The sequence below is a fragment of the Brachyhypopomus gauderio genome, unplaced genomic scaffold (assembly GCF_052324685.1).
Source record: "Brachyhypopomus gauderio isolate BG-103 unplaced genomic scaffold, BGAUD_0.2 sc92, whole genome shotgun sequence".
NCBI classification, from domain to species: Eukaryota; Metazoa; Chordata; class Actinopteri; order Gymnotiformes; family Hypopomidae; genus Brachyhypopomus; species Brachyhypopomus gauderio.
The window spans coordinates 49,586-74,764 of NW_027506913.1; the positions used below are offsets into that span (position 1 = coordinate 49,586).

At 41.3% G+C, this 25,179-nt stretch overlaps 63 non-coding genes across 63 annotated transcripts; all 63 read right to left on the reverse strand.

Moving 5' to 3' along the window:
• Positions 1 to 111: 111 nt before the first annotated feature.
• Positions 112 to 183, reverse strand: trnaq-cug (transfer RNA glutamine (anticodon CUG)). Its single transcript has one exon. It is a non-coding gene; the product is annotated as a tRNA-Gln (tRNA).
• Positions 184 to 710: 527 nt separating this feature from the next.
• trnaq-uug (transfer RNA glutamine (anticodon UUG)) lies at positions 711 to 782 on the reverse strand. The gene has a single exon. It is a non-coding gene; the product is annotated as a tRNA-Gln (tRNA).
• Positions 783 to 1,177: 395 nt separating this feature from the next.
• trnaq-cug (transfer RNA glutamine (anticodon CUG)) lies at positions 1,178 to 1,249 on the reverse strand. The gene has a single exon. It is a non-coding gene; the product is annotated as a tRNA-Gln (tRNA).
• A 228-nt stretch (positions 1,250 to 1,477) lies between these two features.
• Positions 1,478 to 1,549, reverse strand: trnaq-cug (transfer RNA glutamine (anticodon CUG)). Its single transcript has one exon. It is a non-coding gene; the product is annotated as a tRNA-Gln (tRNA).
• Positions 1,550 to 1,776: 227 nt separating this feature from the next.
• On the reverse strand, positions 1,777 to 1,848 carry trnaq-uug (transfer RNA glutamine (anticodon UUG)). The gene has a single exon. It is a non-coding gene; the product is annotated as a tRNA-Gln (tRNA).
• A 395-nt stretch (positions 1,849 to 2,243) lies between these two features.
• On the reverse strand, positions 2,244 to 2,315 carry trnaq-cug (transfer RNA glutamine (anticodon CUG)). Its single transcript has one exon. It is a non-coding gene; the product is annotated as a tRNA-Gln (tRNA).
• A 228-nt stretch (positions 2,316 to 2,543) lies between these two features.
• trnaq-cug (transfer RNA glutamine (anticodon CUG)) lies at positions 2,544 to 2,615 on the reverse strand. Its single transcript has one exon. It is a non-coding gene; the product is annotated as a tRNA-Gln (tRNA).
• Positions 2,616 to 2,842: 227 nt separating this feature from the next.
• Positions 2,843 to 2,914, reverse strand: trnaq-cug (transfer RNA glutamine (anticodon CUG)). The gene has a single exon. It is a non-coding gene; the product is annotated as a tRNA-Gln (tRNA).
• Positions 2,915 to 3,139: 225 nt separating this feature from the next.
• trnaq-uug (transfer RNA glutamine (anticodon UUG)) lies at positions 3,140 to 3,211 on the reverse strand. Its single transcript has one exon. It is a non-coding gene; the product is annotated as a tRNA-Gln (tRNA).
• Positions 3,212 to 3,606: 395 nt separating this feature from the next.
• Positions 3,607 to 3,678, reverse strand: trnaq-cug (transfer RNA glutamine (anticodon CUG)). Its single transcript has one exon. It is a non-coding gene; the product is annotated as a tRNA-Gln (tRNA).
• A 228-nt stretch (positions 3,679 to 3,906) lies between these two features.
• Positions 3,907 to 3,978, reverse strand: trnaq-cug (transfer RNA glutamine (anticodon CUG)). The gene has a single exon. It is a non-coding gene; the product is annotated as a tRNA-Gln (tRNA).
• Positions 3,979 to 4,205: 227 nt separating this feature from the next.
• trnaq-uug (transfer RNA glutamine (anticodon UUG)) lies at positions 4,206 to 4,277 on the reverse strand. Its single transcript has one exon. It is a non-coding gene; the product is annotated as a tRNA-Gln (tRNA).
• A 395-nt stretch (positions 4,278 to 4,672) lies between these two features.
• On the reverse strand, positions 4,673 to 4,744 carry trnaq-cug (transfer RNA glutamine (anticodon CUG)). Its single transcript has one exon. It is a non-coding gene; the product is annotated as a tRNA-Gln (tRNA).
• A 227-nt stretch (positions 4,745 to 4,971) lies between these two features.
• On the reverse strand, positions 4,972 to 5,043 carry trnaq-uug (transfer RNA glutamine (anticodon UUG)). Its single transcript has one exon. It is a non-coding gene; the product is annotated as a tRNA-Gln (tRNA).
• A 456-nt stretch (positions 5,044 to 5,499) lies between these two features.
• trnaq-cug (transfer RNA glutamine (anticodon CUG)) lies at positions 5,500 to 5,571 on the reverse strand. The gene has a single exon. It is a non-coding gene; the product is annotated as a tRNA-Gln (tRNA).
• Positions 5,572 to 5,799: 228 nt separating this feature from the next.
• On the reverse strand, positions 5,800 to 5,871 carry trnaq-cug (transfer RNA glutamine (anticodon CUG)). Its single transcript has one exon. It is a non-coding gene; the product is annotated as a tRNA-Gln (tRNA).
• A 526-nt stretch (positions 5,872 to 6,397) lies between these two features.
• trnaq-uug (transfer RNA glutamine (anticodon UUG)) lies at positions 6,398 to 6,469 on the reverse strand. The gene has a single exon. It is a non-coding gene; the product is annotated as a tRNA-Gln (tRNA).
• A 395-nt stretch (positions 6,470 to 6,864) lies between these two features.
• trnaq-cug (transfer RNA glutamine (anticodon CUG)) lies at positions 6,865 to 6,936 on the reverse strand. Its single transcript has one exon. It is a non-coding gene; the product is annotated as a tRNA-Gln (tRNA).
• A 227-nt stretch (positions 6,937 to 7,163) lies between these two features.
• trnaq-uug (transfer RNA glutamine (anticodon UUG)) lies at positions 7,164 to 7,235 on the reverse strand. The gene has a single exon. It is a non-coding gene; the product is annotated as a tRNA-Gln (tRNA).
• A 456-nt stretch (positions 7,236 to 7,691) lies between these two features.
• On the reverse strand, positions 7,692 to 7,763 carry trnaq-cug (transfer RNA glutamine (anticodon CUG)). The gene has a single exon. It is a non-coding gene; the product is annotated as a tRNA-Gln (tRNA).
• A 228-nt stretch (positions 7,764 to 7,991) lies between these two features.
• trnaq-cug (transfer RNA glutamine (anticodon CUG)) lies at positions 7,992 to 8,063 on the reverse strand. The gene has a single exon. It is a non-coding gene; the product is annotated as a tRNA-Gln (tRNA).
• Positions 8,064 to 8,589: 526 nt separating this feature from the next.
• Positions 8,590 to 8,661, reverse strand: trnaq-uug (transfer RNA glutamine (anticodon UUG)). The gene has a single exon. It is a non-coding gene; the product is annotated as a tRNA-Gln (tRNA).
• A 395-nt stretch (positions 8,662 to 9,056) lies between these two features.
• Positions 9,057 to 9,128, reverse strand: trnaq-cug (transfer RNA glutamine (anticodon CUG)). Its single transcript has one exon. It is a non-coding gene; the product is annotated as a tRNA-Gln (tRNA).
• A 228-nt stretch (positions 9,129 to 9,356) lies between these two features.
• trnaq-cug (transfer RNA glutamine (anticodon CUG)) lies at positions 9,357 to 9,428 on the reverse strand. The gene has a single exon. It is a non-coding gene; the product is annotated as a tRNA-Gln (tRNA).
• Positions 9,429 to 9,655: 227 nt separating this feature from the next.
• trnaq-uug (transfer RNA glutamine (anticodon UUG)) lies at positions 9,656 to 9,727 on the reverse strand. Its single transcript has one exon. It is a non-coding gene; the product is annotated as a tRNA-Gln (tRNA).
• Positions 9,728 to 10,122: 395 nt separating this feature from the next.
• trnaq-cug (transfer RNA glutamine (anticodon CUG)) lies at positions 10,123 to 10,194 on the reverse strand. Its single transcript has one exon. It is a non-coding gene; the product is annotated as a tRNA-Gln (tRNA).
• A 227-nt stretch (positions 10,195 to 10,421) lies between these two features.
• On the reverse strand, positions 10,422 to 10,493 carry trnaq-uug (transfer RNA glutamine (anticodon UUG)). Its single transcript has one exon. It is a non-coding gene; the product is annotated as a tRNA-Gln (tRNA).
• A 395-nt stretch (positions 10,494 to 10,888) lies between these two features.
• trnaq-cug (transfer RNA glutamine (anticodon CUG)) lies at positions 10,889 to 10,960 on the reverse strand. Its single transcript has one exon. It is a non-coding gene; the product is annotated as a tRNA-Gln (tRNA).
• Positions 10,961 to 11,487: 527 nt separating this feature from the next.
• Positions 11,488 to 11,559, reverse strand: trnaq-uug (transfer RNA glutamine (anticodon UUG)). Its single transcript has one exon. It is a non-coding gene; the product is annotated as a tRNA-Gln (tRNA).
• A 395-nt stretch (positions 11,560 to 11,954) lies between these two features.
• trnaq-cug (transfer RNA glutamine (anticodon CUG)) lies at positions 11,955 to 12,026 on the reverse strand. Its single transcript has one exon. It is a non-coding gene; the product is annotated as a tRNA-Gln (tRNA).
• A 228-nt stretch (positions 12,027 to 12,254) lies between these two features.
• trnaq-cug (transfer RNA glutamine (anticodon CUG)) lies at positions 12,255 to 12,326 on the reverse strand. The gene has a single exon. It is a non-coding gene; the product is annotated as a tRNA-Gln (tRNA).
• Positions 12,327 to 12,553: 227 nt separating this feature from the next.
• Positions 12,554 to 12,625, reverse strand: trnaq-cug (transfer RNA glutamine (anticodon CUG)). The gene has a single exon. It is a non-coding gene; the product is annotated as a tRNA-Gln (tRNA).
• Positions 12,626 to 12,852: 227 nt separating this feature from the next.
• On the reverse strand, positions 12,853 to 12,924 carry trnaq-cug (transfer RNA glutamine (anticodon CUG)). Its single transcript has one exon. It is a non-coding gene; the product is annotated as a tRNA-Gln (tRNA).
• A 225-nt stretch (positions 12,925 to 13,149) lies between these two features.
• Positions 13,150 to 13,221, reverse strand: trnaq-uug (transfer RNA glutamine (anticodon UUG)). Its single transcript has one exon. It is a non-coding gene; the product is annotated as a tRNA-Gln (tRNA).
• Positions 13,222 to 13,616: 395 nt separating this feature from the next.
• Positions 13,617 to 13,688, reverse strand: trnaq-cug (transfer RNA glutamine (anticodon CUG)). The gene has a single exon. It is a non-coding gene; the product is annotated as a tRNA-Gln (tRNA).
• Positions 13,689 to 13,916: 228 nt separating this feature from the next.
• trnaq-cug (transfer RNA glutamine (anticodon CUG)) lies at positions 13,917 to 13,988 on the reverse strand. Its single transcript has one exon. It is a non-coding gene; the product is annotated as a tRNA-Gln (tRNA).
• Positions 13,989 to 14,215: 227 nt separating this feature from the next.
• On the reverse strand, positions 14,216 to 14,287 carry trnaq-uug (transfer RNA glutamine (anticodon UUG)). The gene has a single exon. It is a non-coding gene; the product is annotated as a tRNA-Gln (tRNA).
• A 395-nt stretch (positions 14,288 to 14,682) lies between these two features.
• On the reverse strand, positions 14,683 to 14,754 carry trnaq-cug (transfer RNA glutamine (anticodon CUG)). The gene has a single exon. It is a non-coding gene; the product is annotated as a tRNA-Gln (tRNA).
• A 227-nt stretch (positions 14,755 to 14,981) lies between these two features.
• trnaq-cug (transfer RNA glutamine (anticodon CUG)) lies at positions 14,982 to 15,053 on the reverse strand. Its single transcript has one exon. It is a non-coding gene; the product is annotated as a tRNA-Gln (tRNA).
• Positions 15,054 to 15,280: 227 nt separating this feature from the next.
• On the reverse strand, positions 15,281 to 15,352 carry trnaq-uug (transfer RNA glutamine (anticodon UUG)). The gene has a single exon. It is a non-coding gene; the product is annotated as a tRNA-Gln (tRNA).
• A 456-nt stretch (positions 15,353 to 15,808) lies between these two features.
• Positions 15,809 to 15,880, reverse strand: trnaq-cug (transfer RNA glutamine (anticodon CUG)). Its single transcript has one exon. It is a non-coding gene; the product is annotated as a tRNA-Gln (tRNA).
• Positions 15,881 to 16,108: 228 nt separating this feature from the next.
• On the reverse strand, positions 16,109 to 16,180 carry trnaq-cug (transfer RNA glutamine (anticodon CUG)). The gene has a single exon. It is a non-coding gene; the product is annotated as a tRNA-Gln (tRNA).
• Positions 16,181 to 16,407: 227 nt separating this feature from the next.
• trnaq-cug (transfer RNA glutamine (anticodon CUG)) lies at positions 16,408 to 16,479 on the reverse strand. The gene has a single exon. It is a non-coding gene; the product is annotated as a tRNA-Gln (tRNA).
• Positions 16,480 to 16,706: 227 nt separating this feature from the next.
• On the reverse strand, positions 16,707 to 16,778 carry trnaq-uug (transfer RNA glutamine (anticodon UUG)). The gene has a single exon. It is a non-coding gene; the product is annotated as a tRNA-Gln (tRNA).
• A 395-nt stretch (positions 16,779 to 17,173) lies between these two features.
• On the reverse strand, positions 17,174 to 17,245 carry trnaq-cug (transfer RNA glutamine (anticodon CUG)). The gene has a single exon. It is a non-coding gene; the product is annotated as a tRNA-Gln (tRNA).
• Positions 17,246 to 17,473: 228 nt separating this feature from the next.
• trnaq-cug (transfer RNA glutamine (anticodon CUG)) lies at positions 17,474 to 17,545 on the reverse strand. Its single transcript has one exon. It is a non-coding gene; the product is annotated as a tRNA-Gln (tRNA).
• Positions 17,546 to 17,772: 227 nt separating this feature from the next.
• On the reverse strand, positions 17,773 to 17,844 carry trnaq-uug (transfer RNA glutamine (anticodon UUG)). Its single transcript has one exon. It is a non-coding gene; the product is annotated as a tRNA-Gln (tRNA).
• A 395-nt stretch (positions 17,845 to 18,239) lies between these two features.
• On the reverse strand, positions 18,240 to 18,311 carry trnaq-cug (transfer RNA glutamine (anticodon CUG)). Its single transcript has one exon. It is a non-coding gene; the product is annotated as a tRNA-Gln (tRNA).
• A 227-nt stretch (positions 18,312 to 18,538) lies between these two features.
• trnaq-uug (transfer RNA glutamine (anticodon UUG)) lies at positions 18,539 to 18,610 on the reverse strand. Its single transcript has one exon. It is a non-coding gene; the product is annotated as a tRNA-Gln (tRNA).
• A 456-nt stretch (positions 18,611 to 19,066) lies between these two features.
• On the reverse strand, positions 19,067 to 19,138 carry trnaq-cug (transfer RNA glutamine (anticodon CUG)). The gene has a single exon. It is a non-coding gene; the product is annotated as a tRNA-Gln (tRNA).
• A 228-nt stretch (positions 19,139 to 19,366) lies between these two features.
• Positions 19,367 to 19,438, reverse strand: trnaq-cug (transfer RNA glutamine (anticodon CUG)). The gene has a single exon. It is a non-coding gene; the product is annotated as a tRNA-Gln (tRNA).
• Positions 19,439 to 19,665: 227 nt separating this feature from the next.
• Positions 19,666 to 19,737, reverse strand: trnaq-cug (transfer RNA glutamine (anticodon CUG)). Its single transcript has one exon. It is a non-coding gene; the product is annotated as a tRNA-Gln (tRNA).
• A 227-nt stretch (positions 19,738 to 19,964) lies between these two features.
• On the reverse strand, positions 19,965 to 20,036 carry trnaq-uug (transfer RNA glutamine (anticodon UUG)). The gene has a single exon. It is a non-coding gene; the product is annotated as a tRNA-Gln (tRNA).
• Positions 20,037 to 20,431: 395 nt separating this feature from the next.
• trnaq-cug (transfer RNA glutamine (anticodon CUG)) lies at positions 20,432 to 20,503 on the reverse strand. The gene has a single exon. It is a non-coding gene; the product is annotated as a tRNA-Gln (tRNA).
• Positions 20,504 to 20,731: 228 nt separating this feature from the next.
• Positions 20,732 to 20,803, reverse strand: trnaq-cug (transfer RNA glutamine (anticodon CUG)). Its single transcript has one exon. It is a non-coding gene; the product is annotated as a tRNA-Gln (tRNA).
• Positions 20,804 to 21,030: 227 nt separating this feature from the next.
• trnaq-cug (transfer RNA glutamine (anticodon CUG)) lies at positions 21,031 to 21,102 on the reverse strand. Its single transcript has one exon. It is a non-coding gene; the product is annotated as a tRNA-Gln (tRNA).
• A 227-nt stretch (positions 21,103 to 21,329) lies between these two features.
• On the reverse strand, positions 21,330 to 21,401 carry trnaq-uug (transfer RNA glutamine (anticodon UUG)). The gene has a single exon. It is a non-coding gene; the product is annotated as a tRNA-Gln (tRNA).
• A 395-nt stretch (positions 21,402 to 21,796) lies between these two features.
• trnaq-cug (transfer RNA glutamine (anticodon CUG)) lies at positions 21,797 to 21,868 on the reverse strand. Its single transcript has one exon. It is a non-coding gene; the product is annotated as a tRNA-Gln (tRNA).
• A 227-nt stretch (positions 21,869 to 22,095) lies between these two features.
• trnaq-uug (transfer RNA glutamine (anticodon UUG)) lies at positions 22,096 to 22,167 on the reverse strand. The gene has a single exon. It is a non-coding gene; the product is annotated as a tRNA-Gln (tRNA).
• Positions 22,168 to 22,862: 695 nt separating this feature from the next.
• trnaq-cug (transfer RNA glutamine (anticodon CUG)) lies at positions 22,863 to 22,934 on the reverse strand. Its single transcript has one exon. It is a non-coding gene; the product is annotated as a tRNA-Gln (tRNA).
• Positions 22,935 to 23,161: 227 nt separating this feature from the next.
• trnaq-uug (transfer RNA glutamine (anticodon UUG)) lies at positions 23,162 to 23,233 on the reverse strand. The gene has a single exon. It is a non-coding gene; the product is annotated as a tRNA-Gln (tRNA).
• Positions 23,234 to 24,227: 994 nt separating this feature from the next.
• trnaq-cug (transfer RNA glutamine (anticodon CUG)) lies at positions 24,228 to 24,299 on the reverse strand. The gene has a single exon. It is a non-coding gene; the product is annotated as a tRNA-Gln (tRNA).
• Positions 24,300 to 24,825: 526 nt separating this feature from the next.
• trnaq-uug (transfer RNA glutamine (anticodon UUG)) lies at positions 24,826 to 24,897 on the reverse strand. The gene has a single exon. It is a non-coding gene; the product is annotated as a tRNA-Gln (tRNA).
• Positions 24,898 to 25,179: the final 282 nt, after the last annotated feature.

The window sequence follows — 25,179 nt, forward strand, 5'->3', positions numbered from 1 at the left end:
AATTCTGAAAACAATTCATGAAATATGCTGGAATTATAAAGACCGCAAGCATGTGATAGAGCTTGCATGGAGAAAAGACCTGCAAGCTGGAATCAACACTAATGAATCAAAAGGTTCCACTGAGAGTTGAACTCAGATTGCTGGATTCAGAGTCCAGAGTGCTAACCATTACACCATGGAACCTAAAAGATAAGTTCTGATTCTTCTGTTTTGCTGGGTTCACAGACCAAGTTAAGCTCAAAGTGACTTGTCTTGAGAGGATGCAAGTTGCAACAACTACAGACAAGGACTTCCAGCAACAAGATGTTTAGTTGAGGTATTCGATTTGGTCAACTGAAAGACACTTTCTGTTTACACTAGTCTTCAACAACGAAAGCTGGTACAACCCCTGATAAAGAGCATGTAGCAGAAAGGTTCCACCGAGAGTCGAACTTGGATTGCTGGATTCAGAGTCCAGCGTGCTAACCATTACACCATGGAACCTACGTTAGACACTTCTGAGTCTTGTTTTGCTGGGTTCACAGACCAAGTTAAGCTCAAAGTGACTTGTCATGGGAGAATGCATGTTGCAACAACTACAGACAAGGACTTCCAGCAACAAGATAATTAGTTGAGGTATTTGATTTGGTCAACTGAAAGACACTTTCTGTTTACAGTAGTCTTCAACAATGAAAGCTGGTACAATCCCAGATAAAGAGTATGTAGTAGAAAGGTTCCACCGAGAGTCGAACTCGGATCACAGGATTCAAAGTCCAGAGTGCTGACCATTACACCATGGAACCCACGGCAAAAGTTGTTTCTAGCAAATGAGTTGCTGGATTCAGAGTCCAGAATGCTAACACCATGGAACCAGCAAATAGGTTTCCAACTTCTCTGCCGTTGATTTCAGAGTCTGTTGTGCTTACTACTGCATCACGCAACCAAAGAAATTAGCTTTTGTGAATACTGTTTTGCTGAACACATAGCAAAACATCCTGTCCTGAGACCCTAGCATATTTGGATTTAAATGACTTCACCAATTCTAGGATAATCAGAAAGCTGTTTGCCACAAGAACAAGCATGTAAAAATTCTGAAAACAATTCATGAAATATGCTGGAATTATAAAGACCGCAAGCATGTGATAGAGCTTGCATGGAGAAAAGACCTGCAAGCTGGAATCAACACTAATGAATCAAAAGGTTCCACTGAGAGTTGAACTCAGATTGCTGGATTCAGAGTCCAGAGTGCTAACCATTACACCATGGAACCTAAAAGATAAGTTCTGATTCTTCTGTTTTGCTGGGTTCACAGACCAAGTTAAGCTCAAAGTGACTTGTCTTGAGAGGATGCAAGTTGCAACAACTACAGACAAGGACTTCCAGCAACAAGATATTTAGTTGAGGTATACGATTTGGTCAACTGAAAGACACTTTCTGTTTACAGTAGTCTTCAACAATGAAAGCTGGTACAATCCCAGATAAAGAGCATGTAGCAGAAAGGTTCCACCGAGAGTCGAACTCGGATTGCTGGATTCAGAGTCCAGAGTGCTAACCATTACACCATGGAACCTACGTTAGACACTTCTGAGTCTTGTTTTGCTCGGTTCACAGACCAAGTTAAGCTCAAAGTGACTTGTCATGGGAGAATGCAGGTTGCAACAACTACAGACAAGGACTTCCAGCAACAAGATAATTAGTTGAGGTATTTGATTTGGTCAACTGAAAGACACTTTCTGTTTACAGTAGTCTTCAACAATGAAAGCTGGTACAATCCCAGATAAAGAGTATGTAGTAGAAAGGTTCCACCGAGAGTCGAACTCGGATCACTGGATTCAAAGTCCAGAGTGCTGACCAATACACCATGGAACCCACAGCAAAAGTTGTTTCTAGCAAATGAGTTGCTGGATTCAGAGTCCAGAATGCTAACACCATGGAACCAGCAAATAGGTTTCCAACTTCTCTGCCGTTGATTTCAGAGTCTGTTGTGCTTACTACTGCATCACGCAACCAAAGAAATTAGCTTTTGTGAATACTGTTTTGCTGAACACATAGCAAAACATCCTGTCCTGAGACCCTAGCATATTTGGATTTAAATGACTTCACCAATTCTAGGATAATCAGAAAGCTGTTTGCCACAAGAACAAGCATGTAAAAATTCTGAAAACAATTCATGAAATATGCTGGAATTATAAAGACCGCAAGCATGTGATAGAGCTTGCATGGAGAAAAGACCTGCAAGCTGGAATCAACACTAATGAATCAAAAGGTTCCACTGAGAGTTGAACTCAGATTGCTGGATTCAGAGTCCAGAGTGCTAACCATTACACCATGGAACCTAAAAGATAAGTTCTGATTCTTCTGTTTTGCTGGGTTCACAGACCAAGTTAAGCTCAAAGTGACTTGTCTTGAGAGGATGCAAGTTGCAACAACTACAGACAAGGACTTCCAGCAACAAGATATTTAGTTGAGGTATTCGATTTGGTCAACTGAAAGACACTTTCTGTTTACAGTAGTCTTCAACAATGAAAGCTGGTACAATCCCAGATAAAGAGCATGTAGCAGAAAGGTTCCACCGAGAGTCGAACTCGGATTGCTGGATTCAGAGTCCAGAGTGCTAACCATTACACCATGGAACCTACATGAGACACTTCTGAGTCTTGTTTTGCTGGGTTCACAGACCAAGTTAAGCTCAAAGTGACTTGTCATGGGAGAATGCATGTTGCAACAACTACAGACAAGGACTTCCAGCAACAAGATAATTAGTTGAGGTATTTGATTTGGTCAACTGAAAGACACTTTCTGTTTACACTAGTCTTCAACAACGAAAGCTGGTACAACCCCAGATAAAGAGCATGTAGCAGAAAGGTTCCACCGAGAGTCGAACTCGGATTGCTGGATTCAGAGTCCAGAGTGCTAACCATTACACCATGGAACCTACATTAGACATTTCTGAGTCGTTTTGCTGGGTTCACAGACCAAGTTAAGCTCAAAGTGACTTGTCATGGGAGAATGCAGGTTGCAACAACTACAGACAAGGACTTCCAGCAACAAGGTAATTAGTGGAGGTATTTGATTTGGTCAACTGAAAGACACTTTCTGTTTACAGTAGTCTTCAACAATGAAAGCTGGTACAATCCCAGATAAAGAGCATGTAGCAGAAAGGTTCCACCAAGAGTCGAACTCGGATCACTGGATTCAAAGTCCAGAGTGCTGACCATTACACCATGGAACCCACAGCAAAAGTTGTTTCTAGCAAATGAGTTGCTGGATTCAGAGTCCAGAATGCTAACACCATGGAACCAGCAAATAGGTTTCCAACTTCTCTGCCGTTGATTTCAGAGTCTGTTGTGCTTACTACTGCATCACGCAACCAAAGAAATTAGCTTTTGTGAATACTGTTTTGCTGAACACATAGCAAAACATCCTGTCCTGAGACCCTAGCATATTTGGATTTAAATGACTTCACCAATTCTAGGATAATCAGAAAGCTGTTTGCCACAAGAACAAGCATGTAAAAATTCTGAAAACAATTCATGAAATATGCTGGAATTATAAAGACCGCAAGCATGTGATAGAGCTTGCATGGAGAAAAGACCTGCAAGCTGGAATCAACACTAATGAATCAAAAGGTTCCACTGAGAGTTGAACTCAGATTGCTGGATTCAGAGTCCAGAGTGCTAACCATTACACCATGGAACCTAAAAGATAAGTTCTGATTCTTCTGTTTTGCTGGGTTCACAGACCAAGTTAAGCTCAAAGTGACTTGTCTTGAGAGGATGCAAGTTGCAACAACTACAGACAAGGACTTCCAGCAACAAGATATTTAGTTGAGGTATTCGATTTGGTCAACTGAAAGACACTTTCTGTTTACAGTAGTCTTCAACAATGAAAGCTGGTACAATCCCAGATAAAGAGCATGTAGCAGAAAGGTTCCACCGAGAGTCGAACTCGGATTGCTGGATTCAGAGTCCAGAGTGCTAACCATTACACCATGGAACCTACATTAGACACTTCTGAGTCTTGTTTTGCTCGGTTCACAGACCAAGTTAAGCTCAAAGTGACTTGTCATGGGAGAATGCAGGTTGCAACAACTACAGACAAGGACTTCCAGCAACAAGATAATTAGTTGAGGTATTTGATTTGGTCAACTGAAAGACACTTTCTGTTTACAGTAGTCTTCAACAATGAAAGCTGGTACAATCCCAGATAAAGAGTATGTAGTAGAAAGGTTCCACCGAGAGTCGAACTCGGATCACTGGATTCAAAGTCCAGAGTGCTGACCAATACACCATGGAACCCACAGCAAAAGTTGTTTCTAGCAAATGAGTTGCTGGATTCAGAGTCCAGAATGCTAACACCATGGAAACAGCAAATAGGTTTCCAACTTCTCTGTCGTTGATTTCAGAGTCTGTTGTGCTTACTACTGCATCACGCAACCAAAGAAATTAGCTTTTGTGAATACTGTTTTGCTGAACACATAGCAAAACATCCTGTCCTGAGACCCTAGCATATTTGGATTTAAATGACTTCACCAATTCTAGGATAATCAGAAAGCTGTTTGCCACAAGAACAAGCTTGTAAAAATTCTGAAAACAATTCATGAAATATGCTGGAATTATATAGACCGCAAGCATGTGATAGAGCTTGCATGGAGAAAAGACCTGCAAGCTGGAATCAACACTAATGAATCAAAAGGTTCCACTGAGAGTTGAACTCAGGTTGCTGGATTCAGAGTCCAGAGTGCTAACCATTACACCATGGAACCTACATTAGACATTTCTGAGTCTTGTTTTGCTGGGTTCACAGACCAAGTTAAGCTCAAAGTGACTTGTCTTGAGAGGATGCAGGTTGCAACAACTACAGACAAGGACTTCCAGCAACAAGATGTTTAGTTGAGGTATTTGATTTGGTCAACTGAAAGACACTTTCTGTTTACAGTAGTCTTCAACAATGAAAGCTGGTACAATCCCAGATAAAGAGCATGTAGCAGAAAGGTTCCACCGAGAGTCGAACTCGGATCACAGGATTCAAAGTCCAGAGTGCTGACCATTACACCATGGAACCCACGGCAAAAGTTGTTTCTAGCAAATGAGTTGCTGGATTCAGAGTCCAGAATGCTAACACCATGGAACCAGCAAATAGGTTTCCAACTTCTCTGCCGTTGATTTCAGAGTCTGTTGTGCTTACTACTGCATCACGCAACCAAAGAAATTAGCTTTTGTGAATACTGTTTTGCTGAACACATAGCAAAACATCCTGTCCTGAGACCCTAGCATATTTGAGAAGTTGGAAACCTATTTGCTGGTTCCATGGTGTTAGCATTCTGAACTCTGAATCCAGCAACTCATTTGCTAGAAACAACTTTTGCCGTGGGTTCCATGGTGTAATGGTCAGCACTCTATTCCAATATTTCATGAAAACAATTCATGAAATATGCTGGAATTATAAAGACCGCAAGCATGTGATAGAGCTTGCATGGAGAAAAGACCTGCAAGCTGGAATCAACACTAATGAATCAAAAGGTTCCACTGAGAGTTGAACTCAGATTGCTGGATTCAGAGTCCAGAGTGCTAACCATTACACCATGGAACCTAAAAGATAAGTTCTGATTCTTCTGTTTTGCTGGGTTCACAGACCAAGTTAAGCTCAAAGTGACTTGTCTTGAGAGGATGCAAGTTGCAACAACTACAGACAAGGACTTCCAGCAACAAGATATTTAGTTGAGGTATTCGATTTGGTCAACTGAAAGACACTTTCTGTTTACAGTAGTCTTCAACAATGAAAGCTGGTACAATCCCAGATAAAGAGCATGTAGCAGAAAGGTTCCACCGAGAGTCGAACTCGGATTGCTGGATTCAGAGTCCAGAGTGCTAACCATTACACCATGGAACCTACATGAGACACTTCTGAGTCTTGTTTTGCTGGGTTCACAGACCAAGTTAAGCTCAAAGTGACTTGTCATGGGAGAATGCATGTTGCAACAACTACAGACAAGGACTTCCAGCAACAAGATAATTAGTTGAGGTATTTGATTTGGTCAACTGAAAGACACTTTCTGTTTACACTAGTCTTCAACAACGAAAGCTGGTACAACCCCAGATAAAGAGCATGTAGCAGAAAGGTTCCACCAAGAGTCGAACTCGGATTGCTGGATTCAGAGTCCAGAGTGCTAACCATTACACCATGGAACCTACATTAGACACTTCTGAGTCTTGTTTTGCTCGGTTCACAGACCAAGTTAAGCTCAAAGTGACTTGTCATGGGAGAATGCAGGTTGCAACAACTACAGACAAGGACTTCCAGCAACAAGATAATTAGTTGAGGTATTTGATTTGGTCAACTGAAAGACACTTTCTGTTTACAGTAGTCTTCAACAATGAAAGCTGGTACAATCCCAGATAAAGAGTATGTAGTAGAAAGGTTCCACCGAGAGTCGAACTCGGATCACTGGATTCAAAGTCCAGAGTGCTGACCAATACACCATGGAACCCACAGCAAAAGTTGTTTCTAGCAAATGAGTTGCTGGATTCAGAGTCCAGAATGCTAACACCATGGAAACAGCAAATAGGTTTCCAACTTCTCTGTCGTTGATTTCAGAGTCTGTTGTGCTTACTACTGCATCACGCAACCAAAGAAATTAGCTTTTGTGAATACTGTTTTGCTGAACACATAGCAAAACATCCTGTCCTGAGACCCTAGCATATTTGGATTTAAATGACTTCACCAATTCTAGGATAATCAGAAAGCTGTTTGCCACAAGAACAAGCTTGTAAAAATTCTGAAAACAATTCATGAAATATGCTGGAATTATATAGACCGCAAGCATGTGATAGAGCTTGCATGGAGAAAAGACCTGCAAGCTGGAATCAACACTAATGAATCAAAAGGTTCCACTGAGAGTTGAACTCAGGTTGCTGGATTCAGAGTCCAGAGTGCTAACCATTACACCATGGAACCTACATTAGACATTTCTGAGTCTTGTTTTGCTGGGTTCACAGACCAAGTTAAGCTCAAAGTGACTTGTCTTGAGAGGATGCAGGTTGCAACAACTACAGACAAGGACTTCCAGCAACAAGATGTTTAGTTGAGGTATTTGATTTGGTCAACTGAAAGACACTTTCTGTTTACAGTAGTCTTCAACAATGAAAGCTGGTACAATCCCAGATAAAGAGCATGTAGCAGAAAGGTTCCACCGAGAGTCGAACTCGGATCACAGGATTCAAAGTCCAGAGTGCTGACCATTACACCATGGAACCCACGGCAAAAGTTGTTTCTAGCAAATGAGTTGCTGGATTCAGAGTCCAGAATGCTAACACCATGGAACCAGCAAATAGGTTTCCAACTTCTCTGCCGTTGATTTCAGAGTCTGTTGTGCTTACTACTGCATCACGCAACCAAAGAAATTAGCTTTTGTGAATACTGTTTTGCTGAACACATAGCAAAACATCCTGTCCTGAGACCCTAGCATATTTGAAAAGTTGGAAACCTATTTGCTGGTTCCATGGTGTTAGCATTCTGAACTCTGAATCCAGCAACTCATTTGCTAGAAACAACTTTTGCCGTGGGTTCCATGGTGTAATGGTCAGCACTCTATTCCAATATTTCATGAAAACAATTCATGAAATATGCTGGAATTATAAAGACCGCAAGCATGTGATAGAGCTTGCATGGAGAAAAGACCTGCAAGCTGGAATCAACACTAATGAATCAAAAGGTTCCACTGAGAGTTGAACTCAGATTGCTGGATTCAGAGTCCAGAGTGCTAACCATTACACCATGGAACCTAAAAGATAAGTTCTGATTCTTCTGTTTTGCTGGGTTCACAGACCAAGTTAAGCTCAAAGTGACTTGTCTTGAGAGGATGCAAGTTGCAACAACTACAGACAAGGACTTCCAGCAACAAGATATTTAGTTGAGGTATTCGATTTGGTCAACTGAAAGACACTTTCTGTTTACAGTAGTCTTCAACAATGAAAGCTGGTACAATCCCAGATAAAGAGCATGTAGCAGAAAGGTTCCACCGAGAGTCGAACTCGGATTGCTGGATTCAGAGTCCAGAGTGCTAACCATTACACCATGGAACCTACATGAGACACTTCTGAGTCTTGTTTTGCTGGGTTCACAGACCAAGTTAAGCTCAAAGTGACTTGTCATGGGAGAATGCATGTTGCAACAACTACAGACAAGGACTTCCAGCAACAAGATAATTAGTTGAGGTATTTGATTTGGTCAACTGAAAGACACTTTCTGTTTACACTAGTCTTCAACAACGAAAGCTGGTACAACCCCAGATAAAGAGCATGTAGCAGAAAGGTTCCACCAAGAGTCGAACTCGGATTGCTGGATTCAGAGTCCAGAGTGCTAACCATTACACCATGGAACCTACATTAGACACTTCTGAGTCTTGTTTTGCTCGGTTCACAGACCAAGTTAAGCTCAAAGTGACTTGTCATGGGAGAATGCAGGTTGCAACAACTACAGACAAGGACTTCCAGCAACAAGATAATTAGTTGAGGTATTTGATTTGGTCAACTGAAAGACACTTTCTGTTTACAGTAGTCTTCAACAATGAAAGCTGGTACAATCCCAGATAAAGAGTATGTAGTAGAAAGGTTCCACCGAGAGTCGAACTCGGATCACTGGATTCAAAGTCCAGAGTGCTGACCAATACACCATGGAACCCACAGCAAAAGTTGTTTCTAGCAAATGAGTTGCTGGATTCAGAGTCCAGAATGCTAACACCATGGAACCAGCAAATAGGTTTCCAACTTCTCTGCCGTTGATTTCAGAGTCTGTTGTGCTTACTACTGCATCACGCAACCAAAGAAATTAGCTTTTGTGAATACTGTTTTGCTGAACACATAGCAAAACATCCTGTCCTGAGACCCTAGCATATTTGGATTTAAATGACTTCACCAATTCTAGGATAATCAGAAAGCTGTTTGCCACAAGAACAAGCATGTAAAAATTCTGAAAACAATTCATGAAATATGCTGGAATTATAAAGACCGCAAGCATGTGATAGAGCTTGCATGGAGAAAAGACCTGCAAGCTGGAATCAACACTAATGAATCAAAAGGTTCCACTGAGAGTTGAACTCAGATTGCTGGATTCAGAGTCCAGAGTGCTAACCATTACACCATGGAACCTAAAAGATAAGTTCTGATTCTTCTGTTTTGCTGGGTTCACAGACCAAGTTAAGCTCAAAGTGACTTGTCTTGAGAGGATGCAAGTTGCAACAACTACAGACAAGGACTTCCAGCAACAAGATATTTAGTTGAGGTATTCGATTTGGTCAACTGAAAGACACTTTCTGTTTACAGTAGTCTTCAACAATGAAAGCTGGTACAATCCCAGATAAAGAGCATGTAGCAGAAAGGTTCCACCGAGAGTCGAACTCGGATTGCTGGATTCAGAGTCCAGAGTGCTAACCATTACACCATGGAACCTACATTAGACACTTCTGAGTCTTGTTTTGCTCGGTTCACAGACCAAGTTAAGCTCAAAGTGACTTGTCATGGGAGAATGCAGGTTGCAACAACTACAGACAAGGACTTCCAGCAACAAGATAATTAGTTGAGGTATTTGATTTGGTCAACTGAAAGACACTTTCTGTTTACAGTAGTCTTCAACAATGAAAGCTGGTACAATCCCAGATAAAGAGTATGTAGTAGAAAGGTTCCACCGAGAGTCGAACTCGGATCACTGGATTCAAAGTCCAGAGTGCTGACCAATACACCATGGAACCCACAGCAAAAGTTGTTTCTAGCAAATGAGTTGCTGGATTCAGAGTCCAGAATGCTAACACCATGGAAACAGCAAATAGGTTTCCAACTTCTCTGTCGTTGATTTCAGAGTCTGTTGTGCTTACTACTGCATCACACAACCAAAGAAATTAGCTTTTGTGAATACTGTTTTGCTGAACACATAGCAAAACATCCTGTCCTGAGACCCTAGCATATTTGGATTTAAATGACTTCACCAATTCTAGGATAATCAGAAAGCTGTTTGCCACAAGAACAAGCTTGTAAAAATTCTGAAAACAATTCATGAAATATGCTGGAATTATATAGACCGCAAGCATGTGATAGAGCTTGCATGGAGAAAAGACCTGCAAGCTGGAATCAACACTAATGAATCAAAAGGTTCCACTGAGAGTTGAACTCAGGTTGCTGGATTCAGAGTCCAGAGTGCTAACCATTACACCATGGAACCTACATTAGACATTTCTGAGTCTTGTTTTGCTGGGTTCACAGACCAAGTTAAGCTCAAAGTGACTTGTCTTGAGAGGATGCAGGTTGCAACAACTACAGACAAGGACTTCCAGCAACAAGATGTTTAGTTGAGGTATTTGATTTGGTCAACTGAAAGACACTTTCTGTTTACAGTAGTCTTCAACAATGAAAGCTGGTACAATCCCAGATAAAGAGCATGTAGCAGAAAGGTTCCACCGAGAGTCGAACTCGGATCACAGGATTCAAAGTCCAGAGTGCTGACCATTACACCATGGAACCCACGGCAAAAGTTGTTTCTAGCAAATGAGTTGCTGGATTCAGAGTCCAGAATGCTAACACCATGGAACCAGCAAATAGGTTTCCAACTTCTCTGCCGTTGATTTCAGAGTCTGTTGTGCTTACTACTGCATCACGCAACCAAAGAAATTAGCTTTTGTGAATACTGTTTTGCTGAACACATAGCAAAACATCCTGTCCTGAGACCCTAGCATATTTGGATTTAAATGACTTCACCAATTCTAGGATAATCAGAAAGCTGTTTGCCACAAGAACAAGCATGTAAAAATTCTGAAAACAATTCATGAAATATGCTGGAATTATAAAGACCGCAAGCATGTGATAGAGCTTGCATGGAGAAAAGACCTGCAAGCTGGAATCAACACTAATGAATCAAAAGGTTCCACTGAGAGTTGAACTCAGATTGCTGGATTCAGAGTCCAGAGTGCTAACCATTACACCATGGAACCTAAAAGATAAGTTCTGATTCTTCTGTTTTGCTGGGTTCACAGACCAAGTTAAGCTCAAAGTGACTTGTCTTGAGAGGATGCAAGTTGCAACAACTACAGACAAGGACTTCCAGCAACAAGATGTTTAGTTGAGGTATTCGATTTGGTCAACTGAAAGACACTTTCTGTTTACACTAGTCTTCAACAACGAAAGCTGGTACAACCCCTGATAAAGAGCATGTAGCAGAAAGGTTCCACCGAGAGTCGAACTTGGATTGCTGGATTCAGAGTCCAGCGTGCTAACCATTACACCATGGAACCTACGTTAGACACTTCTGAGTCTTGTTTTGCTGGGTTCACAGACCAAGTTAAGCTCAAAGTGACTTGTCATGGGAGAATGCATGTTGCAACAACTACAGACAAGGACTTCCAGCAACAAGATAATTAGTTGAGGTATTTGATTTGGTCAACTGAAAGACACTTTCTGTTTACAGTAGTCTTCAACAATGAAAGCTGGTACAATCCCAGATAAAGAGTATGTAGTAGAAAGGTTCCACCGAGAGTCGAACTCGGATCACAGGATTCAAAGTCCAGAGTGCTGACCATTACACCATGGAACCCACGGCAAAAGTTGTTTCTAGCAAATGAGTTGCTGGATTCAGAGTCCAGAATGCTAACACCATGGAACCAGCAAATAGGTTTCCAACTTCTCTGCCGTTGATTTCAGAGTCTGTTGTGCTTACTACTGCATCACGCAACCAAAGAAATTAGCTTTTGTGAATACTGTTTTGCTGAACACATAGCAAAACATCCTGTCCTGAGACCCTAGCATATTTGGATTTAAATGACTTCACCAATTCTAGGATAATCAGAAAGCTGTTTGCCACAAGAACAAGCATGTAAAAATTCTGAAAACAATTCATGAAATATGCTGGAATTATAAAGACCGCAAGCATGTGATAGAGCTTGCATGGAGAAAAGACCTGCAAGCTGGAATCAACACTAATGAATCAAAAGGTTCCACTGAGAGTTGAACTCAGATTGCTGGATTCAGAGTCCAGAGTGCTAACCATTACACCATGGAACCTAAAAGATAAGTTCTGATTCTTCTGTTTTGCTGGGTTCACAGACCAAGTTAAGCTCAAAGTGACTTGTCTTGAGAGGATGCAAGTTGCAACAACTACAGACAAGGACTTCCAGCAACAAGATATTTAGTTGAGGTATACGATTTGGTCAACTGAAAGACACTTTCTGTTTACAGTAGTCTTCAACAATGAAAGCTGGTACAATCCCAGATAAAGAGCATGTAGCAGAAAGGTTCCACCGAGAGTCGAACTCGGATTGCTGGATTCAGAGTCCAGAGTGCTAACCATTACACCATGGAACCTACGTTAGACACTTCTGAGTCTTGTTTTGCTCGGTTCACAGACCAAGTTAAGCTCAAAGTGACTTGTCATGGGAGAATGCAGGTTGCAACAACTACAGACAAGGACTTCCAGCAACAAGATAATTAGTTGAGGTATTTGATTTGGTCAACTGAAAGACACTTTCTGTTTACAGTAGTCTTCAACAATGAAAGCTGGTACAATCCCAGATAAAGAGCATGTAGCAGAAAGGTTCCACCGAGAGTCGAACTCGGATTGCTGGATTCAGAGTCCAGAGTGCTAACCATTACACCATGGAACCTACATGAGACACTTCTGAGTCTTGTTTTGCTGGGTTCACAGACCAAGTTAAGCTCAAAGTGACTTGTCATGGGAGAATGCATGTTGCAACAACTACAGACAAGGACTTCCAGCAACAAGATAATTAGTTGAGGTATTTGATTTGGTCAACTGAAAGACACTTTCTGTTTACACTAGTCTTCAACAACGAAAGCTGGTACAACCCCAGATAAAGAGCATGTAGCAGAAAGGTTCCACCGAGAGTCGAACTCGGATTGCTGGATTCAGAGTCCAGAGTGCTAACCATTACACCATGGAACCTACATTAGACATTTCTGAGTCGTTTTGCTGGGTTCACAGACCAAGTTAAGCTCAAAGTGACTTGTCATGGGAGAATGCAGGTTGCAACAACTACAGACAAGGACTTCCAGCAACAAGGTAATTAGTGGAGGTATTTGATTTGGTCAACTGAAAGACACTTTCTGTTTACAGTAGTCTTCAACAATGAAAGCTGGTACAATCCCAGATAAAGAGCATGTAGCAGAAAGGTTCCACCAAGAGTCGAACTCGGATCACTGGATTCAAAGTCCAGAGTGCTGACCATTACACCATGGAACCCACAGCAAAAGTTGTTTCTAGCAAATGAGTTGCTGGATTCAGAGTCCAGAATGCTAACACCATGGAACCAGCAAATAGGTTTCCAACTTCTCTGCCGTTGATTTCAGAGTCTGTTGTGCTTACTACTGCATCACGCAACCAAAGAAATTAGCTTTTGTGAATACTGTTTTGCTGAACACATAGCAAAACATCCTGTCCTGAGACCCTAGCATATTTGGATTTAAATGACTTCACCAATTCTAGGATAATCAGAAAGCTGTTTGCCACAAGAACAAGCATGTAAAAATTCTGAAAACAATTCATGAAATATGCTGGAATTATAAAGACCGCAAGCATGTGATAGAGCTTGCATGGAGAAAAGACCTGCAAGCTGGAATCAACACTAATGAATCAAAAGGTTCCACTGAGAGTTGAACTCAGATTGCTGGATTCAGAGTCCAGAGTGCTAACCATTACACCATGGAACCTAAAAGATAAGTTCTGATTCTTCTGTTTTGCTGGGTTCACAGACCAAGTTAAGCTCAAAGTGACTTGTCTTGAGAGGATGCAAGTTGCAACAACTACAGACAAGGACTTCCAGCAACAAGATATTTAGTTGAGGTATTCGATTTGGTCAACTGAAAGACACTTTCTGTTTACAGTAGTCTTCAACAATGAAAGCTGGTACAATCCCAGATAAAGAGCATGTAGCAGAAAGGTTCCACCGAGAGTCGAACTCGGATTGCTGGATTCAGAGTCCAGAGTGCTAACCATTACACCATGGAACCTACATTAGACACTTCTGAGTCTTGTTTTGCTCGGTTCACAGACCAAGTTAAGCTCAAAGTGACTTGTCATGGGAGAATGCAGGTTGCAACAACTACAGACAAGGACTTCCAGCAACAAGATAATTAGTTGAGGTATTTGATTTGGTCAACTGAAAGACACTTTCTGTTTACAGTAGTCTTCAACAATGAAAGCTGGTACAATCCCAGATAAAGAGTATGTAGTAGAAAGGTTCCACCGAGAGTCGAACTCGGATCACTGGATTCAAAGTCCAGAGTGCTGACCAATACACCATGGAACCCACAGCAAAAGTTGTTTCTAGCAAATGAGTTGCTGGATTCAGAGTCCAGAATGCTAACACCATGGAAACAGCAAATAGGTTTCCAACTTCTCTGTCGTTGATTTCAGAGTCTGTTGTGCTTACTACTGCATCACGCAACCAAAGAAATTAGCTTTTGTGAATACTGTTTTGCTGAACACATAGCAAAACATCCTGTCCTGAGACCCTAGCATATTTGGATTTAAATGACTTCACCAATTCTAGGATAATCAGAAAGCTGTTTGCCACAAGAACAAGCTTGTAAAAATTCTGAAAACAATTCATGAAATATGCTGGAATTATATAGACCGCAAGCATGTGATAGAGCTTGCATGGAGAAAAGACCTGCAAGCTGGAATCAACACTAATGAATCAAAAGGTTCCACTGAGAGTTGAACTCAGGTTGCTGGATTCAGAGTCCAGAGTGCTAACCATTACACCATGGAACCTACATTAGACATTTCTGAGTCTTGTTTTGCTGGGTTCACAGACCAAGTTAAGCTCAAAGTGACTTGTCTTGAGAGGATGCAAGTTGCAACAACTACAGACAAGGACTTCCAGCAACAAGATATTTAGTTGAGGTATTCGATTTGGTCAACTGAAAGACACTTTCTGTTTACAGTAGTCTTCAACAATGAAAGCTGGTACAATCCCAGATAAAGAGCATGTAGCAGAAAGGTTCCACCGAGAGTCGAACTCGGATTGCTGGATTCAGAGTCCAGAGTGCTAACCATTACACCATGGAACCTACATTAGACACTTCTGAGTCTTGTTTTGCTCGGTTCACAGACCAAGTTAAGCTCAAAGTGACTTGTCATGGGAGAATGCAGGTTGCAACAACTACAGACAAGGACTTCCAGCAACAAGATAATTAGTTGAGGTATTTGATTTGGTCAACTGAAAGACACTTTCTGTTTACAGTAGTCTTCAACAATGAAAGCTGGTACAATCCCAGATAAAGAGTATGTAGTAGAAAGGTTCCACCGAGAGTCGAACTCGGATCACTGGATTCAAAGTCCAGAGTGCTGACCAATACACCATGGAACCCACAGCAAAAGTTGTTTCTAGCAAATGAGTTGCTGGATTCAGAGTCCAGAATGCTAACACCATGGAAACAGCAAATAGGTTTCCAACTTCTCTGTCGTTGATTTCAGAGTCTGTTGTGCTTACTACTGCATCACGCAACCAAAGAAATTAGCTTTTGTGAATACTGTTTTGCTGAACACATAGCAAAACATCCTGTCCTGAGACCCTAGCATATTTGAGAAGTTGGAAACCTATTTGCTGGTTCCATGGTGTTAGCATTCTGAACTCTGAATCCAGCAACTCATTTGCTAGAAACAACTTTTGCCGTGGGTTCCATGGTGTAATGGTCAGCACTCTATTCCAATATTTCATGAAAACAATTCATGAAATATGCTGGAATTATAAAGACCGCAAGCATGTGATAGAGCTTGCATGGAGAAAAGACCTGCAAGCTGGAATCAACACTAATGAATCAAAAGGTTCCACTGAGAGTTGAACTCAGATTGCTGGATTCAGAGTCCAGAGTGCTAACCATTACACCATGGAACCTAAAAGATAAGTTCTGATTCTTCTGTTTTGCTGGGTTCACAGACCAAGTTAAGCTCAAAGTGACTTGTCTTGAGAGGATGCAAGTTGCAACAACTACAGACAAGGACTTCCAGCAACAAGATATTTAGTTGAGGTATTCGATTTGGTCAACTGAAAGACACTTTCTGTTTACAGTAGTCTTCAACAATGAAAGCTGGTACAATCCCAGATAAAGAGCATGTAGCAGAAAGGTTCCACCGAGAGTCGAACTCGGATTGCTGGATTCAGAGTCCAGAGTGCTAACCATTACACCATGGAACCTACATGAGACACTTCTGAGTCTTGTTTTGCTGGGTTCACAGACCAAGTTAAGCTCAAAGTGACTTGTCATGGGAGAATGCATGTTGCAACAACTACAGACAAGGACTTCCAGCAACAAGATAATTAGTTGAGGTATTTGATTTGGTCAACTGAAAGACACTTTCTGTTTACACTAGTCTTCAACAACGAAAGCTGGTACAACCCCAGATAAAGAGCATGTAGCAGAAAGGTTCCACCGAGAGTCGAACTCGGATTGCTGGATTCAGAGTCCAGAGTGCTAACCATTACACCATGGAACCTACATTAGACACTTCTGAGTCTTGTTTTGCTCGGTTCACAGACCAAGTTAAGCTCAAAGTGACTTGTCATGGGAGAATGCAGGTTGCAACAACTACAGACAAGGACTTCCAGCAACAAGATAATTAGTTGAGGTATTTGATTTGGTCAACTGAAAGACACTTTCTGTTTACAGTAGTCTTCAACAATGAAAGCTGGTACAATCCCAGATAAAGAGTATGTAGTAGAAAGGTTCCACCGAGAGTCGAACTCGGATCACTGGATTCAAAGTCCAGAGTGCTGACCAATACACCATGGAACCCACAGCAAAAGTTGTTTCTAGCAAATGAGTTGCTGGATTCAGAGTCCAGAATGCTAACACCATGGAACCAGCAAATAGGTTTCCAACTTCTCTGCCGTTGATTTCAGAGTCTGTTGTGCTTACTACTGCATCACGCAACCAAAGAAATTAGCTTTTGTGAATACTGTTTTGCTGAACACATAGCAAAACATCCTGTCCTGAGACCCTAGCATATTTGGATTTAAATGACTTCACCAATTCTAGGATAATCAGAAAGCTGTTTGCCACAAGAACAAGCATGTAAAAATTCTGAAAACAATTCATGAAATATGCTGGAATTATAAAGACCGCAAGCATGTGATAGAGCTTGCATGGAGAAAAGACCTGCAAGCTGGAATCAACACTAATGAATCAAAAGGTTCCACTGAGAGTTGAACTCAGATTGCTGGATTCAGAGTCCAGAGTGCTAACCATTACACCATGGAACCTAAAAGATAAGTTCTGATTCTTCTGTTTTGCTGGGTTCACAGACCAAGTTAAGCTCAAAGTGACTTGTCTTGAGAGGATGCAAGTTGCAACAACTACAGACAAGGACTTCCAGCAACAAGATATTTAGTTGAGGTATTCGATTTGGTCAACTGAAAGACACTTTCTGTTTACAGTAGTCTTCAACAATGAAAGCTGGTACAATCCCAGATAAAGAGCATGTAGCAGAAAGGTTCCACCGAGAGTCGAACTCGGATTGCTGGATTCAGAGTCCAGAGTGCTAACCATTACACCATGGAACCTACATTAGACACTTCTGAGTCTTGTTTTGCTCGGTTCACAGACCAAGTTAAGCTCAAAGTGACTTGTCATGGGAGAATGCAGGTTGCAACAACTACAGACAAGGACTTCCAGCAACAAGATAATTAGTTGAGGTATTTGATTTGGTCAACTGAAAGACACTTTCTGTTTACAGTAGTCTTCAACAATGAAAGCTGGTACAATCCCAGATAAAGAGTATGTAGTAGAAAGGTTCCACCGAGAGTCGAACTCGGATCACTGGATTCAAAGTCCAGAGTGCTGACCAATACACCATGGAACCCACAGCAAAAGTTGTTTCTAGCAAATGAGTTGCTGGATTCAGAGTCCAGAATGCTAACACCATGGAAACAGCAAATAGGTTTCCAACTTCTCTGTCGTTGATTTCAGAGTCTGTTGTGCTTACTACTGCATCACACAACCAAAGAAATTAGCTTTTGTGAATACTGTTTTGCTGAACACATAGCAAAACATCCTGTCCTGAGACCCTAGCATATTTGGATTTAAATGACTTCACCAATTCTAGGATAATCAGAAAGCTGTTTGCCACAAGAACAAGCTTGTAAAAATTCTGAAAACAATTCATGAAATATGCTGGAATTATATAGACCGCAAGCATGTGATAGAGCTTGCATGGAGAAAAGACCTGCAAGCTGGAATCAACACTAATGAATCAAAAGGTTCCACTGAGAGTTGAACTCAGGTTGCTGGATTCAGAGTCCAGAGTGCTAACCATTACACCATGGAACCTACATTAGACATTTCTGAGTCTTGTTTTGCTGGGTTCACAGACCAAGTTAAGCTCAAAGTGACTTGTCTTGAGAGGATGCAGGTTGCAACAACTACAGACAAGGACTTCCAGCAACAAGATGTTTAGTTGAGGTATTTGATTTGGTCAACTGAAAGACACTTTCTGTTTACAGTAGTCTTCAACAATGAAAGCTGGTACAATCCCAGATAAAGAGCATGTAGCAGAAAGGTTCCACCGAGAGTCGAACTCGGATCACAGGATTCAAAGTCCAGAGTGCTGACCATTACACCATGGAACCCACGGCAAAAGTTGTTTCTAGCAAATGAGTTGCTGGATTCAGAGTCCAGAATGCTAACACCATGGAACCAGCAAATAGGTTTCCAACTTCTCTGCCGTTGATTTCAGAGTCTGTTGTGCTTACTACTGCATCACGCAACCAAAGAAATTAGCTTTTGTGAATACTGTTTTGCTGAACACATAGCAAAACATCCTGTCCTGAGACCCTAGCATATTTGAGAAGTTGGAAACCTATTTGCTGGTTCCATGGTGTTAGCATTCTGAACTCTGAATCCAGCAACTCATTTGCTAGAAACAACTTTTGCCGTGGGTTCCATGGTGTAATGGTCAGCACTCTATTCCAATATTTCATGAAAACAATTCATGAAATATGCTGGAATTATAAAGACCGCAAGCATGTGATAGAGCTTGCATGGAGAAAAGACCTGCAAGCTGGAATCAACACTAATGAATCAAAAGGTTCCACTGAGAGTTGAACTCAGATTGCTGGATTCAGAGTCCAGAGTGCTAACCATTACACCATGGAACCTAAAAGATAAGTTCTGATTCTTCTGTTTTGCTGGGTTCACAGACCAAGTTAAGCTCAAAGTGACTTGTCTTGAGAGGATGCAAGTTGCAACAACTACAGACAAGGACTTCCAGCAACAAGATATTTAGTTGAGGTATTCGATTTGGTCAACTGAAAGACACTTTCTGTTTACAGTAGTCTTCAACAATGAAAGCTGGTACAATCCCAGATAAAGAGCATGTAGCAGAAAGGTTCCACCGAGAGTCGAACTCGGATTGCTGGATTCAGAGTCCAGAGTGCTAACCATTACACCATGGAACCTACATGAGACACTTCTGAGTCTTGTTTTGCTGGGTTCACAGACCAAGTTAAGCTCAAAGTGACTTGTCATGGGAGAATGCATGTTGCAACAACTACAGACAAGGACTTCCAGCAACAAGATAATTAGTTGAGGTATTTGATTTGGTCAACTGAAAGACACTTTCTGTTTACACTAGTCTTCAACAACGAAAGCTGGTACAACCCCAGATAAAGAGCATGTAGCAGAAAGGTTCCACCGAGAGTCGAACTCGGATTGCTGGATTCAGAGTCCAGAGTGCTAACCATTACACCATGGAACCTACATTAGACACTTCTGAGTCTTGTTTTGCTCGGTTCACAGACCAAGTTAAGCTCAAAGTGACTTGTCATGGGAGAATGCAGGTTGCAACAACTACAGACAAGGACTTCCAGCAACAAGATAATTAGTTGAGGTATTTGATTTGGTCAACTGAAAGACACTTTCTGTTTACAGTAGTCTTCAACAATGAAAGCTGGTACAATCCCAGATAAAGAGTATGTAGTAGAAAGGTTCCACCGAGAGTCGAACTCGGATCACTGGATTCAAAGTCCAGAGTGCTGACCAATACACCATGGAACCCACAGCAAAAGTTGTTTCTAGCAAATGAGTTGCTGGATTCAGAGTCCAGAATGCTAACACCATGGAAACAGCAAATAGGTTTCCAACTTCTCTGTCGTTGATTTCAGAGTCTGTTGTGCTTACTACTGCATCACGCAACCAAAGAAATTAGCTTTTGTGAATACTGTTTTGCTGAACACATAGCAAAACATCCTGTCCTGAGACCCTAGCATATTTGGATTTAAATGACTTCACCAATTCTAGGATAATCAGAAAGCTGTTTGCCACAAGAACAAGCTTGTAAAAATTCTGAAAACAATTCATGAAATATGCTGGAATTATATAGACCGCAAGCATGTGATAGAGCTTGCATGGAGAAAAGACCTGCAAGCTGGAATCAACACTAATGAATCAAAAGGTTCCACTGAGAGTTGAACTCAGATTGCTGGATTCAGAGTCCAGAGTGCTAACCATTACACCATGGAACCTAAAAGATAAGTTCTGATTCTTCTGTTTTGCTGGGTTCACAGACCAAGTTAAGCTCAAAGTGACTTGTCTTGAGAGGATGCAAGTTGCAACAACTACAGACAAGGACTTCCAGCAACAAGATATTTAGTTGAGGTATTCGATTTGGTCAACTGAAAGACACTTTCTGTTTACAGTAGTCTTCAACAATGAAAGCTGGTACAATCCCAGATAAAGAGCATGTAGCAGAAAGGTTCCACCGAGAGTCGAACTCGGATTGCTGGATTCAGAGTCCAGAGTGCTAACCATTACACCATGGAACCTACATGAGACACTTCTGAGTCTTGTTTTGCTGGGTTCACAGACCAAGTTAAGCTCAAAGTGACTTGTCATGGGAGAATGCATGTTGCAACAACTACAGACAAGGACTTCCAGCAACAAGATAATTAGTTGAGGTATTTGATTTGGTCAACTGAAAGACACTTTCTGTTTACACTAGTCTTCAACAACGAAAGCTGGTACAACCCCAGATAAAGAGCATGTAGCAGAAAGGTTCCACCGAGAGTCGAACTCGGATTGCTGGATTCAGAGTCCAGAGTGCTAACCATTACACCATGGAACCTACATTAGACACTTCTGAGTCTTGTTTTGCTCGGTTCACAGACCAAGTTAAGCTCAAAGTGACTTGTCATGGGAGAATGCAGGTTGCAACAACTACAGACAAGGACTTCCAGCAACAAGATAATTAGTTGAGGTATTTGATTTGGTCAACTGAAAGACACTTTCTGTTTACAGTAGTCTTCAACAATGAAAGCTGGTACAATCCCAGATAAAGAGTATGTAGTAGAAAGGTTCCACCGAGAGTCGAACTCGGATCACTGGATTCAAAGTCCAGAGTGCTGACCAATACACCATGGAACCCACAGCAAAAGTTGTTTCTAGCAAATGAGTTGCTGGATTCAGAGTCCAGAATGCTAACACCATGGAAACAGCAAATAGGTTTCCAACTTCTCTGTCGTTGATTTCAGAGTCTGTTGTGCTTACTACTGCATCACGCAACCAAAGAAATTAGCTTTTGTGAATACTGTTTTGCTGAACACATAGCAAAACATCCTGTCCTGAGACCCTAGCATATTTGGATTTAAATGACTTCACCAATTCTAGGATAATCAGAAAGCTGTTTGCCACAAGAACAAGCATGTAAAAATTCTGAAAACAATTCATGAAATATGCTGGAATTATATAGACCGCAAGCATGTGATAGAGCTTGCATGGAGAAAAGACCTGCAAGCTGGAATCAACACTAATGAATCAAAAGGTTCCACTGAGAGTTGAACTCAGATTGCTGGATTCAGAGTCCAGAGTGCTAACCATTACACCATGGAACCTACATTAGACATTTCTGAGTCTTGTTTTGCTGGGTTCACAGACCAAGTTAAGCTCAAAGTGACTTGTCTTGAGAGGATGCAGGTTGCAACAACTACAGACAAGGACTTCCAGCAACAAGATAATTAGTTGAGGTATTTGATTTGGTCAACTGAAAGACACATTCTGTTTACAGTAGTCTTCAACAATGAAAGCTTGTACAATCCCAGATAAAGAGCATGTAGCAGAAAGGTTCCACCGAGAGTTGAACTCGGATCACTGGATTCAAAGTCCAGAGTGCTGACCATTACACCATGGAACCCACAGCAAAAGTTGTTTCTAGCAAATGAGTTGCTGGATTCAGAGTCCAGAATGCTAACACCATGGAACCAGCAAATAGGTTTCCAACTTCTCTGCCGTTGATTTCAGAGTCTGTTGTGCTTACTACTGCATCACGCAACCAAAGAAGTTAGCTTTTGTGAATACTGTTTTGCTGAACACATAGCAAAACATCCTGTCCTGAGACCCTAGCATATTTGGATTTAAATGACTTCACCAATTCTAGGATAATCAGAAAGCTGTTTGCCACAAGAACAAGCATGTAAAAATTCTGAAAACAATTCATGAAATATGCTGGAATTATATAGACCGCAAGCATGTGATAGAGCTTGCATGGAGAAAAGACCTGCAAGCTGGAATCAACACTAATGAATCAAAAGGTTCCACTGAGAGTTGAACTCAGATTGCTGGATTCAGAGTACAGAGTGCTAACCATTACACCATGGAACCTAAAAGATAAGTTCTGATTCTTCTGTTTTGCTGGGTTCACAGACCAAGTTAAGCTCAAAGTGACTTGTCTTGAGAGGATGCAAGTTGCAACAACTACAGACAAGGACTTCCAGCAACAAGATATTTAGTTGAGGTATTTGATTTGGTCAACTGAAAGACACTTTCTGTTTACAGTAGTCTTCAACAATGAAAGCTGGTACAATCCCAGATAAAGAGCATGTAGCAGAAAGGTTCCACCGAGAGTCGAACTCGGATTGCTGGATTCAGAGTCCAGAGTGCTAACCATTACACCATGGAACCTACATGAGACACTTCTGAGTCTTGTTTTGCTGGGTTCACAGACCAAGTTAAGCTCAAAGTGACTTGTCATGGGAGAATGCATGTTGCAACAACTACAGACAAGGACTTCCAGCAACAAGATAATTAGTTGAGGTATTTGATTTGGTCAACTGAAAGACAAATTCTGTTTACAGTAGTCTTCAACAATGAAAGCTTGTACAATCCCAGATAAAGAGCATGTAGCAGAAAGGTTCCACCGAGAGTTGAACTCGGATCACTGGATTCAAAGTCCAGAGTGCTGACCATTACACCATGGAACCCACAGCAAAAGTTGTTTCTAGCAAATGAGTTGCTGGATTCAGAGTCCAGAATGCTAACACCATGGAACCAGCAAATAGGTTTCCAACTTCTCTGCCGTTGATTTCAGAGTCTGTTGTGCTTACTACTGCATCACGCAACCAAAGAAGTTAGCTTTTGTGAATACTGTTTTGCTGAACACATAGCAAAACATCCTGTCCTGAGACCCTAGCATATTTGGATTTAAATGACTTCACCAATTCTAGGATAATCAGAAAGCTGTTTGCCACAAGAACAAGCATGTAAAAATTCTGAAAACAATTCATGAAATATGCTGGAATTATATAGACCGCAAGCATGTGATAGAGCTTGCATGGAGAAAAGACCTGCAAGCTGGAATCAACACTAATGAATCAAAAGGTTCCACTGAGAGTTGAACTCAGATTGCTGGATTCAGAGTACAGAGTGCTAACCATTACACCATGGAACCTAAAAGATAAGTTCTGATTCTTCTGTTTTGCTGGGTTCACAGACCAAGTTAAGCTCAAAGTGACTTGTCTTGAGAGGATGCAAGTTGCAACAACTACAGACAAGGACTTCCAGCAACAAGATATTTAGTTGAGGTATTCGATTTGGTCAACTGAAAGACACTTTCTGTTTACAGTAGTCTTCAACAATGAAAGCTGGTACAATCCCAGATAAAGAGCATGTAGCAGAAAGGTTCCACCGAGAGTCAAACTCGGATTGCTGGATTCAGAGTCCAGAGTGCTAACCATTACACCATGGAACCTACATGAGACACTTCTGAGTCTTGTTTTGCTGGGTTCACAGACCAAGTTAAGCTCAAAGTGACTTGTCATGGGAGAATGCATGTTGCAACAACTACAGACAAGGACTTCCAGCAACAAGATAATTAGTTGAGGTATTTGATTTGGTCAACTGAAAGACACTTTCTGTTTACACTAGTCTTCAACAACGAAAGCTGGTACAACCCCAGATAAAGAGCATGTAGCAGAAAGGTTCCACCGAGAGTCGAACTCGGATTGCTGGATTCAGAGTCCAGAGTGCTAACCATTACACCATGGAACCTACATGAGACACTTCTGAGTCTTGTTTTGCTGGGTTCACAGACCAAGTTAAGCTCAAAGTGACTTGTCATGGGAGAATGCATGTTGCAACAACTACAGACAAGGACTTCCAGCAACAAGATAATTAGTTGAGGTATTTGATTTGGTCAACTGAAAGACACTTTCTGTTTACACTAGTCTTCAACAACGAAAGCTGGTACAACCCCAGATAAAGAGCATGTAGCAGAAAGGTTCCACCGAGAGTCGAAATCGGATTGCTGGATTCAGAGTCCAGAGTGCTAACCATTACACCATGGAACCTACATTAGACACTTCTGAGTCTTGTTTTGCTCGGTTCACAGACCAAGTTAAGCTCAAAGTGACTTGTCATGGGAGAATGCAGGTTGCAACAACTACAGACAAGGACTTCCAGCAACAAGATAATTAGTTGAGGTATTTGATTTGGTCAACTGAAAGACACTTTCTGTTTACAGTAGTCTTCAACAATGAAAGCTGGTACAATCCCAGATAAAGAGTATGTAGTAGAAAGGTTCCACCGAGAGTCGAACTCGGATCACTGGATTCAAAGTCCAGAGTGCTGACCAATACACCATGGAACCCACAGCAAAAGTTGTTTCTAGCAAATGAGTTGCTGGATTCAGAGTCCAGAATGCTAACACCATGGAAACAGCAAATAGGTTTCCAACTTCTCTGTCGTTGATTTCAGAGTCTGTTGTGCTTACTACTGCATCACGCAACCAAAGAAATTAGCTTTTGTGAATACTGTTTTGCTGAACACATAGCAAAACATCCTGTCCTGAGACCCTAGCATATTTGGATTTAAATGACTTCACCAATTCTAGGATAATCAGAAAGCTGTTTGCCACAAGAACAAGCATGTA